This window comes from Triticum dicoccoides, chromosome 1A, assembly GCF_002162155.2.
Source record: "Triticum dicoccoides isolate Atlit2015 ecotype Zavitan chromosome 1A, WEW_v2.0, whole genome shotgun sequence".
Taxonomy (NCBI): Eukaryota; Viridiplantae; Streptophyta; class Magnoliopsida; order Poales; family Poaceae; genus Triticum; species Triticum dicoccoides.
This window is the reverse complement of record NC_041380.1, coordinates 137045171-137055388: the sequence shown is the minus strand read 5'-3', so window position 1 is coordinate 137055388 and position 10218 is coordinate 137045171.

The following is a 10218-nucleotide window of genomic DNA, read 5'->3' as shown; positions in this document are numbered from 1 at the left end:
GAAAATACAATTGCAAGCAAGTGAACATAGCAAAAACATAATCAGTTTTCGGACATGGTGAAAACTGGCACATGCTGAAATATAACCCAAGTAGGCATGTTTACGAGCTCGATGCACTCACTACAGTGCAAGTCATGGCAAGACAAGCATACACCCATTAAGAAGGCACAAAATTCAAGCTAGACATGGCAAGAACAATAGCATAGCATGCACGTATCAACTACAACATCACTGGCAAAATTGCAAACAAGTTGACAATCTGCCCAGATTCACAAAGTAGCAAAAGTAGAGCTCGATTGACTAAAGCTAGGATGCTCCATAATTGCAAACAAAAGGCATGGTTGTATAGAGCACTACAACATTAACAAAACTCCCTTACTGATCATCCTCAAAAGAGGCACGGATAACTAGGAAACAATATGAACATATGGCATCATGAGATAAACAGCTCCAGGACTTAGTGAAATCACTAAGTCCCTGAAAACAGACTTAGCAAGTGCACCACTTTGCAAGCTTGCACAAGGCACCACACACATCCTAAAAATACATGGGTTGCGCCTCTGGAGAGATGACAAAACCCTTAACAAAACACATGTAGAACTCATGGGCATAGCATGCACACATTAATCATGGCAAAAATGACAAAAGAGCTAAACGGAGTAGCAGATCTGACAATTAACTCAAGTAGTCCTCTTCTAACAGCATTTCGGGCATCAATATGAGCTCAAATGAAAATGATGCAATGGAATGAAATGATGTACTCTCTGAGATGAACATTTCTATATGCTATATGCATGAATCGGAGCTACGGATGCAAAGTTACAGGGCTATGAACATGTGCATATGGGATGAGAATATCAGGGACTTGGTAAAAAACAACCCCAAATCTAGGGTTTGACCGGCGCGGAATCTGAGGCGAGGCCGGCGCGCACTGTTCACGCTGGAGTTCGTCGCCGACGTCGCCGGAGTGGAGAGGAGAGGCCAGGCCGGGGCCGGCGGTGGGGGCGGCGGCCGGGCGAGGCGGCGGTGGCGGCGGCGCGAGGCGGCGGCCGGGAGGCGGCGGTGCGCGGGCCGGGAGGTGGCGGCGCGGAGGCTCGGGCCGCGGCGGCGGGGACGGCGGCTGTGGCCACATGGCGGTGCGAGAGAGGCTGGGCGCGGCGGAGCGGACGCGTCCGGTCCGTCCCGAACACGTCCGGCGGCGGTGGTGGATGGATCTAGGGTTAGGGGGAAGAGTGGAACCGCGAATTTGAAGGAGGGGGTCTATATATAGGCATAGAGGGAGCTAGGAGAGTCCAAAAGAGGTGCGGTTTTCGGCCACGTGATCGTGATCAAATGCTCTAGATGATGGAGCAGAGTTTGGTGGGTTTTGGGCCAAATTGGAGGGGTGTTGGGCTGCAACACACACGAGGCCTTTTCGGTCCCTCGGTTAACCGTTGGGGTAGCAAACGAAGTCCAAATGATACGAAACTTGACTGGCGGTCTACCGGTAGTAAACCAAGGCCGCTTGGCAAGTCTCGGCCCAATCCGGAAATGTTTAGTCCCCACACGCGAAAGAAAACTAGAAATGACCACCGGAGGAGAACGAAGCGTCGGAATGCAAAACGGACAACGGGAAAAATGCTCGAATGCCTGAGACGAACACGTATGCAAATGCAATGCACATGATGACATGATACAACGCAAAATATGCATTTATGCAAAGATGAAATGCAATGGACCAAACAAATCACATGACGAAACCCGGAAACCCTGGAAGGCATCTGAAGCTCCGGTCTTGGGGCGTTACATCCTACTTGTTCTTCGTAATTCATCATAGCTTCTTCGTATTGCTTCCACTGCCTCCTCTTTTTGATCCAAAAGAGATGTATGTTTATGTAGTAGTTGTTTGGTGCCTCCTTTTGATACTAGCAGACTCCTTTTTCTGGTACAAGAGCCATATTTAGATCTAATGAACTCATCTGGGTTGTATTTTTAGGTCTAGAATTTTTTTTTCATTTTGAACATCCATTTGATCTGAAATAATATCAAGCATTTTGGGAAACTTGTTTGTCCCAACACTTAGCCGAATCCGCTTTCTGAAAGAATCTGTAGTCATGGCGGCTTACCGCACCGGCTTTCTTTTCCTTATATGCCATTAGCCCTTAGTTAAGCCGCAATTACTTGTTTTGCATCTTCATCTTTTAACTGTTAACCTTACTATAAAACTGAATCGGCATGTTGCTTTTCTTTTCAGTTCCTTGCACATCATGCCGTCAAAGACACCAACCATCTGTAACTGGGTCCCCTCAACCATAACTTAGGAATGTTTAAAAGAATTCTTCATCATAGGATTTCTGCCATCAAAAGCCGTCATGTCTTATCGTGCCCCTGACCCGGAAGAAGAACGGCCCAATCTGAGAGATGGTGAGGTGATCGTTTTTACTGACCACATGAACCGTGGCTTCTCACCGCCCGGCTCAAAGTTCTTCAGAGAGGTCCTCCATTTTTTCAAACTCCACCCTTAAGATATCGGGCCCAACTCCATATCTAACATCTGTAACTTCCAAGTGCTCTGTGAGGTATATCTTCAACAAGAGCCGACCGTGGAATTGTTCAGAGAATACTTTTATCTGAACCGGCAGAATGAGTGCACCAACGGCCTTAGTTTAGAACTTGGAGGTATATCAATCCAGCTCCGGTAGGATGCCGTCTTTCCCCTTATTGTCTTACAAAGCCACCCAAAGGACTGGAACCAGACTTGGTTCTGTTGCCATGACAATTCACCAGCAAACGAGAAGCCCCTGCCGGGTTATCGCCCTGGTCGCCTTGACTCCAAGTTCACGCTTCCTGATAAGCGGACTGTCGTTGAACACAAGAGGCTGCTTCCATCCATCAAAAGGATCAACGCTCTGTTGGGGAACGGGTTAACTGGAGTTGATCTGACCCGCTGCTGGATCTCATGGCGGGTCATCCCTTTGAGCCGCCGGTCAAAGCTGATGTATGAGTATGGTGGAGGCCCGGGTGACTCCCTTCATCGCAGCCCCGTTCAATTGACAGAGGAAGATATTGTCTCAATGTCAACTCTTCTGGTGAACGGGAAATATGAAGATTGCAGTGTCGTCGGGTTAAACCCCTTCTGTCAGCTTAACCCGGTTCCAGAAGTAAGAATGTCATTATTTATCTCTTTTGTATTTCTCCAGCCGTATTGTTTTAATACTTGCCTGACTCTTTACCTTGTTTTTACCTGTCTGCAGGCTAATTCTGACTTCTGGAAAGTTAAGTATGACCACGAGGCGGCGAAGAAAGCGAAAGTCGCCGCCATAAACGCCAAGAAAACGACCCAGAGGTCAAAAAGGAAGAAAAAGAGTATTGCTGAAGACCTGATGAAGCTTGATGATACATCTGACTCGGAGGTAGCCCTTGATTCCCTTGCCCAATTTTTTAACAATCTTATTGACACTCATCATTACCAGGATGACACTGGGGCCAGTCAGGCCGGGGAAGCAGAGGTAACTATCATTTCCTCCGACTCAGAGCCCTTACCAAGACACAAAGTTCGACGAGTGATCCGTAAAGTAAGGTTTTCTAACCCTTTAGCTCACTTGGATCCCAACTTTCATTTGAAAAAGCAGCAACATGAAAGCCACCGTCAAGATGGGATTGAAGATGAACCGGCTGTCGTTCTTCAACAAACTCCTCAGAAATGTCCGAATGAGGTTTACTTATTTTTGTCTTTAACTCTGTTTAATGGATCCTTCTCCTTGTATTTCTTTTAACTCTATTTTATCCTTTCAAGAGGTGCCTCGCTCCTCCGGCAACTCATCGCAGACGCAATTCCCGGCTTTCAAAACTGCTCCCGGGTAATCAGAAATCCTCCTTTCTTTCGGGTTTGTTCAATTGTATCTTTATACTGACAACCCTGCAACATTTTTTTCTTAGTGGCCAAGCTAAATCCAAGAAAGCGAAGGCAGCTAAGCCGGCGGAAGACTCGCCGGTGCTGGCATCTGACCCGGCTAAGCCTTCTTCTTCGTTAACTGACGCTCCAGAAGACCCGCCTGTTGACACCGAAGCAAATCCTCCTGAGCCATCATTTGACGAAACCACTGTGAACCCTTCCACAACCGGACCATCAAGCTCAGCCAACCCGCCGTCTCCGTCTGCACAAGATGTTCAGATTACCGGGAGCCACTTTATTGAACTGGGGAACCCAGCCGTGCTGGCTCGGTGTACAGCAAAACAAGAGGCGTTGGAGATGCAGAAAGTTCGTTTTGACGTTGCCAACTATGACCGGCTCAATGCCAATGATATTTTATCCGGCTATCTTAACCATGTACACTCTAGCCGTGACTCTGAGATTGAAATGGTCAAACAACTGCAGTTGAAATACGAGGTATGTTTTTCCAGCTTATCTGTATTCCCTCAGCCCCCAAGTCTTCAGATTATGAGAGAAACAAAATGACCTGTAGACTTTAAAATATAGGCCGAGACCTTTACCTTTGAAACTTTTCTTGATTTTAATAGATCAAAGCTTCACCTGTAGTCCCCAAAGGCTGGTTCATTTTGATAATAAATGAACCGGTACTTTAAATTGTTTGGTTCCGTATTCGAAAGACTTAATATTCTGGCTTAACCTTTGAGAAACTTGCTGAACTGCATACATTAGCCCCCAAGTGCCAAGTGCTGTTACTTTGTAAGGTACTTGGGACTTAAATATGTCTGCAGAGTCGTAGAAATTTGATTTGGCATACATTAGCCCCCAAGTGTCAAGTGGTTTTTTGTAAAGTACTTGAGACTTGAATCTGGATTTTTGAATTTGAAACCAAATCTTGACTCATTTGACTGTTTTGCAGAATGCCTTATCTGAATTGAACTCTCAATTGACTGATGCGAAGACCCGGCTAGCGAGTCAGGAGACATAAATCAAATCCGCTAACTCCAAACTGGAAATAGGTCTCTCTGCAACGGAAAATTTAAAGACCAGCTTTGCTGCCAAGGAGAAACCTTGGGAAGAGGAAAAAACGCTTCTGACCCAACGTGTTGAGACGGCCGAAACAACTCTGAAAGAGATTTCAATAGAGTTGAACGGGTTAAAGGGTCGGGTGTCTCAAATGGTAGCTGCTATCTTTGGTAAGATGTCTAACTTTAACTTTTGTGTGCTGTTTGTCGATCTGGAGTATAATCTGCCAACTGACTTTGCGTGTAAAATTTATGCAGGTCCTCGAAGCAAAAATCTGAGCCAAGACCCGTTGATTAAACTGAAGGCAGTATATACTTTGGTTGAACAATTGTATATTGGCGCACAGCGGGCTCTGGCCGCCATCTCTCCTGCTAATCAAGGACCCAACCGGCTCAGCGACATCCTGAAGAAACTGTCCATCCTTCCTACCAGGTTTCAAGAAGTAAAACGCTCCTGCGCATGAGCCGGAGCTTTGACTGCCCTGAGCCGCTCCAAGGCTTGGGTGCTAGACCTAGACCCGGCGGATGTGGCCAGAGGCTATCCCACCATGAAGGAAGACGGGTCTCCTTTTGATCAGGATGACTTCATGGCTTGCGTGCGCGGAGTCCGGCCTCAGGCAACTACCCTTGGAGATGATACCAATGTTGATAAATACCAGCCGGGTTTTGATAGTGAGAATAAGAAGATGGTCACTCCCTCATACAAGCTAATAGATTTGATCCCACCAGTGAGAGAAGACACATTTGCCCCGGAAGTTGACCCGGTCGGCCTGATCGATGACGTAGCCAAATTTGTCACCGGAATGGTTTTGATTGGTCAAAACCCAACTTCCAGACAACAGAAGGTGGTGAACCGGTGATACGTCCATTTTGCACCATGCTTTTATATCAATATTTATTGCATTATGGACTGTTATTTCACTTTATGTCACAATACTTATGGCTATTCTCTCTTAGTTTACAAGGTTTACACAAGGAGGGAGAATGCCGGCAGCTGGAATTCTGGGCTGGAAAAGGAGCAAATATTAGAGACCTATTCTGCACAATTCCAAAAGTCCTGAAACTCCACGGAACATCTTAAAATAAATAAATAAAAATCCTCGCCAAAGATGAAGGCCAGGGGGCCCACACCCTGCTCACGAGGGTGGGGGCGCCCCCCTAGGGCGCGCCCCCTACCTCGTGGGCCCCCTGGTGGCTCTCCGACGTCCATCTTCTCCTATATGAAGTCTTTCGATGAGAAAAAATAATAAGGAACTTTTCGGGACGAGACTCCACCGCCACGAGGCGGAACCTTGGCGGAACCAATCTAGAGCTCCGGCAGAGCTGTTCTGCCGGGGATACTTCCTTCCAGGAGGGGGAAATCATCACCATTGTCATCACCAAAGCTCCTCTCATCGGGAGAGGGCAATCTCCATCAACATCTTCACCAGCACCATCTCATCTCCAAACCCTAGTTCATCTCTTGTATCCAATTCTTGTCTCCAAGTCCGGGATTGGTGCTAGTAGGTTGCTAGTAGTGTTGATTACTCCTTGTAGTTGATGCTAGTTGGTTTATTTGGTGGAAGATCATATGTTCAGATCCTATATGCATATTATTACCCCTTTGATTATGAACATGAATATGCTTTGTGAGTAATTACGTTTGTTCCTGAGGACAAGGGAGAAGTCTTGCTATTAGTAGTTTGATATTCGTTTGATATTTTGATAAGATGTATGTTGCCTAGCCTCTAGTGGTGTTATGTGAACATCGACTACGTAACACTTCACCATTATTTGGGCCTAAAGGAAGGCATTGGGAAGTAATAAGTAGATGATGGGTTTCTAGAGTGACAGAAGCTTAAACCCTAGTTTATGCGTTGCTTCGTAAGGGGCTGATTTGGATCCACATGTTTCATGCTATGGTTAGGTTTACCTTAATACTTTTGTTGTAGTTGTGGATACTTGCAATAGAGGTTAATCATAAGTGGGATGCGTGTTCAAGTAAGAACAACACCCACGCACCGGTCTACCCACATATCAAATTATCAAAGTATCGAACGCGAATCATATGAACATGATGAAAACTAGCTTGACGATATTCCCATGTGTCCTCGGGAGAGCTTTTCCTATTATAAGAGTTTGTTCCGGCTTGTCCTTTGCTACAAAAGGATTGGGCCACCTTGCTGCACTTTATTTACTTTTGTTACTTGTTGCTCGTTACAATTTATCTTATCACAAAACTATCTGCTACCACTTATTTCAGTACTTGCAGAGAATACCTTGCTGAAAACCGCTTATCATTTCCTTCCGCTCCTCATTGGGTTCGACACTCTTACTTATCGAAAGGACTATGATAGATCCCCTATACTTGTGGGTCATCAAGAATCTTTTCTGGCGCCGTTGCCGGGGAGTGTAGCGCCTTTGGTAGGTGGAATTTGGTAAGGAAAAATTTATATAGTGTGCTGAAATTTACTGTCACTTGTTATGATGGAAAGTAATTCTCTAAGGGGCTTGTTCGGGGTATCTTCACCCCGTCCAGTAGAGCAAAGAGTTTCTCCTCAACCTACTAAACCTATTGAAAATGAAACTCCTTTTGAATTTCCTTCGGGTATGATGGAAAAACTGCTAGCTAACCCTTTTACAGGGGATGGAACAAAGCATCCTGAGAGCACTTAATATATGTGGATGAAGTTTGTGGATTATTTAAGCTTGCAGGTATACCCGATGATGTTGCTAAGAATAAGGTATTCCCTTTATCTTTGAAGGGAGACGCATTGATATGGTATAGGCTATGTGACGATATGAGATCATGGGATTATAAAAGATTGAAGTTGGAATTTCATCAGAAGTATTACCCTATGCATCTTGTTCATCGTGATCGCAATTATATATATAATTTCTAGCCTCGCGAAGGAGAAAGAATCTCTCAAGCTTGGGGGAGGCTTAAATCAATGTTATATTGATGCCCCAATCATGAGCTCTCAAGAGAAATGATCATTCAAAATTTTTATGCTCGCCTTTCTGAAAACAATCGCACCATGCTCGATACTTCTTGTGCTGGCTCTTTTATGATGAAGACTATTGAATTTAAATGGAATTTATTGGATAGAATTAGACGCAACTCTAAAGATTGGGACCTTGACGAAGGTAAGGAGTCAGGTATGACACCTAAGTTTGATTGTGTTAAATCTTTTATGGACACCGATATTTTTCGTAAGTTTAGCACTAAATATGGACTTGACTCTGAGATAGTAGCTTCTTTTTGTGAATCTTTTGCTACTTATGTTGATCTCCCTAAGGAGAAGTGGTTTAAATATCATCCTCTCATAGAAGTAAAAGTAGCTGCACCTATTAAAGTTGAAGAAAAGACTGTCACTTATAATGATCCTATTATTCCTACTTCTTATGTTGAGAAACCACCTTTCCCTGTTAGAATAAAGGGTCATGCTAAAGCTTCCAATGTTGTTCGTAAAAGCAAGATTAGAACTTATACACCCCCTGAGCAAGCTAAAGTAGAACCTAATATTGCTATTGTTAAAGATCTCTTGTCTGATAATATTGATGGGCATGTTATTCAGTTCGAAGGTAAAACTGCTAGAATTGCTAAACCTTGTGCTAAAGATAAACATAGACCTGTGGTAGGCATGCCTGTTATTTCTGTTAAAATAGGAGATCATTGTTATCATGGCTTATGTGATATGGGTGCGAGTGCTAGTGTTATACCGCATAATTTATACGAAGAAATTAAGAATGAAATTGCACCTACTGAGTTAGAAGGTATTGATGTCACAATTAAACTTGCCAATAGAGATACTATTTCACCAATTGGAATTGTTAGAGATGTTGAAGTCTTGTGTGGGAAAACTAAATATCCTGCTTATTTTCTTGTTCTTACTTCTCCGCAAGAAAGCTTTTGTCCCATTATATTTGGTAGACCCTTCTTGAACACTGTTAATGCTAGGATAGATTGCGAAAAGAATGTTGTTACTATTGGCTTGGATGATATGGTTCATGAGTTTAATTTCTCTAAATTTAGTAAACAACATCGTGAGGAAGGATTACCTAGTAAGGATGAAATTATTGGTCTTGCTTCTATTGCCGTACCTCCTAGTGATCCTTTAGAACACTATTTGCTAGACCATGAAAATGATATGTTCATGAATGAAAGAAGGGAAATAGATGAAGTATTCTTTAAACAGGAACCTATTCTGCAACACAATTTGCCTGTTGAAATTTTAGGGGATCCTCCTCCACCCAAGGGTGATCCCGTGTTTGAGCTTAAACCATTGCCTGATAATCTTAAATATGCTTATCTTGATGAAAAGAAGATATATCCTGTTATTATTAGTGCTAACCTTTCAGAGCATGAAGAAGAAAGATTATTGAAAACTCTGAAGAAGCATCATGCTGCTATTGGATATACTCTTGATGATCTTAAGGGCATTAGTCCCACTCTATGTCAACATAAAATAAATTTGGAAGCAGATGCCAAACCAATTCGTGATCCTCAACGACGTCTGAATCCTAAAATGAAAGAAGTGGTAAGAAAAGAAATACTAAAGCTTCTGGAGGTAGGTATAATCTATCCCGTTGCTGATAGTGAGTGGGTAAGTCCTATTCATTGTGTCCCTAAGAAGGGAGGTATTACTGTTGTTCCTAATGATAAAGATGAATTGATTCCACAAAGAATTATCACAGGTTATAGGATGGTAGTTGATTTCCGCAAATTAAATAAAGCTACTAAGAAAGATCATTACCCCTTACCTTTTATTGAGCAAATGCTAGAAAGATTATGCAAACATACACGCTATTGCTTTCTAGATGGTTATTTTGGTTTCTCTCAAATACCTGTGTCGGCTAGAGATCAATCAAAGACTACTTTTACATGCCCTTTTGGTACTTTTGCTTATAGACGTATGCCTTTTGGTTTATGTAATGCACCTGCTACCTTTCAAAGATGCATGATGGCTATATTCTCTGACTTTTTGTGAAAAGATTTGTGAGGTTTTCATGGACGATTTTTCCGTCTATGGTTCCTCTTTTGATGATTGCTTGAGCAATCTTGATCGAGTTTTGCAGAGATGTGAAGAAACTAATCTTGTCTTGAATTGGGAGAAGTGCCACTTTATGGTTAATGAAGGTATTGTCTTGGGGCACAAAGTTTCTGAAAGAGGTATTGAAGTTGATAAAGCCAAGGTCGATGCTATTGAAAAGATGCCATGTCCCAAGGACATCAAAGGTATAAGAAGTTTCCTTGGTCACGCCGGATTTTATAGGAGGTTCATTAAGGACTTCTCAAAATTT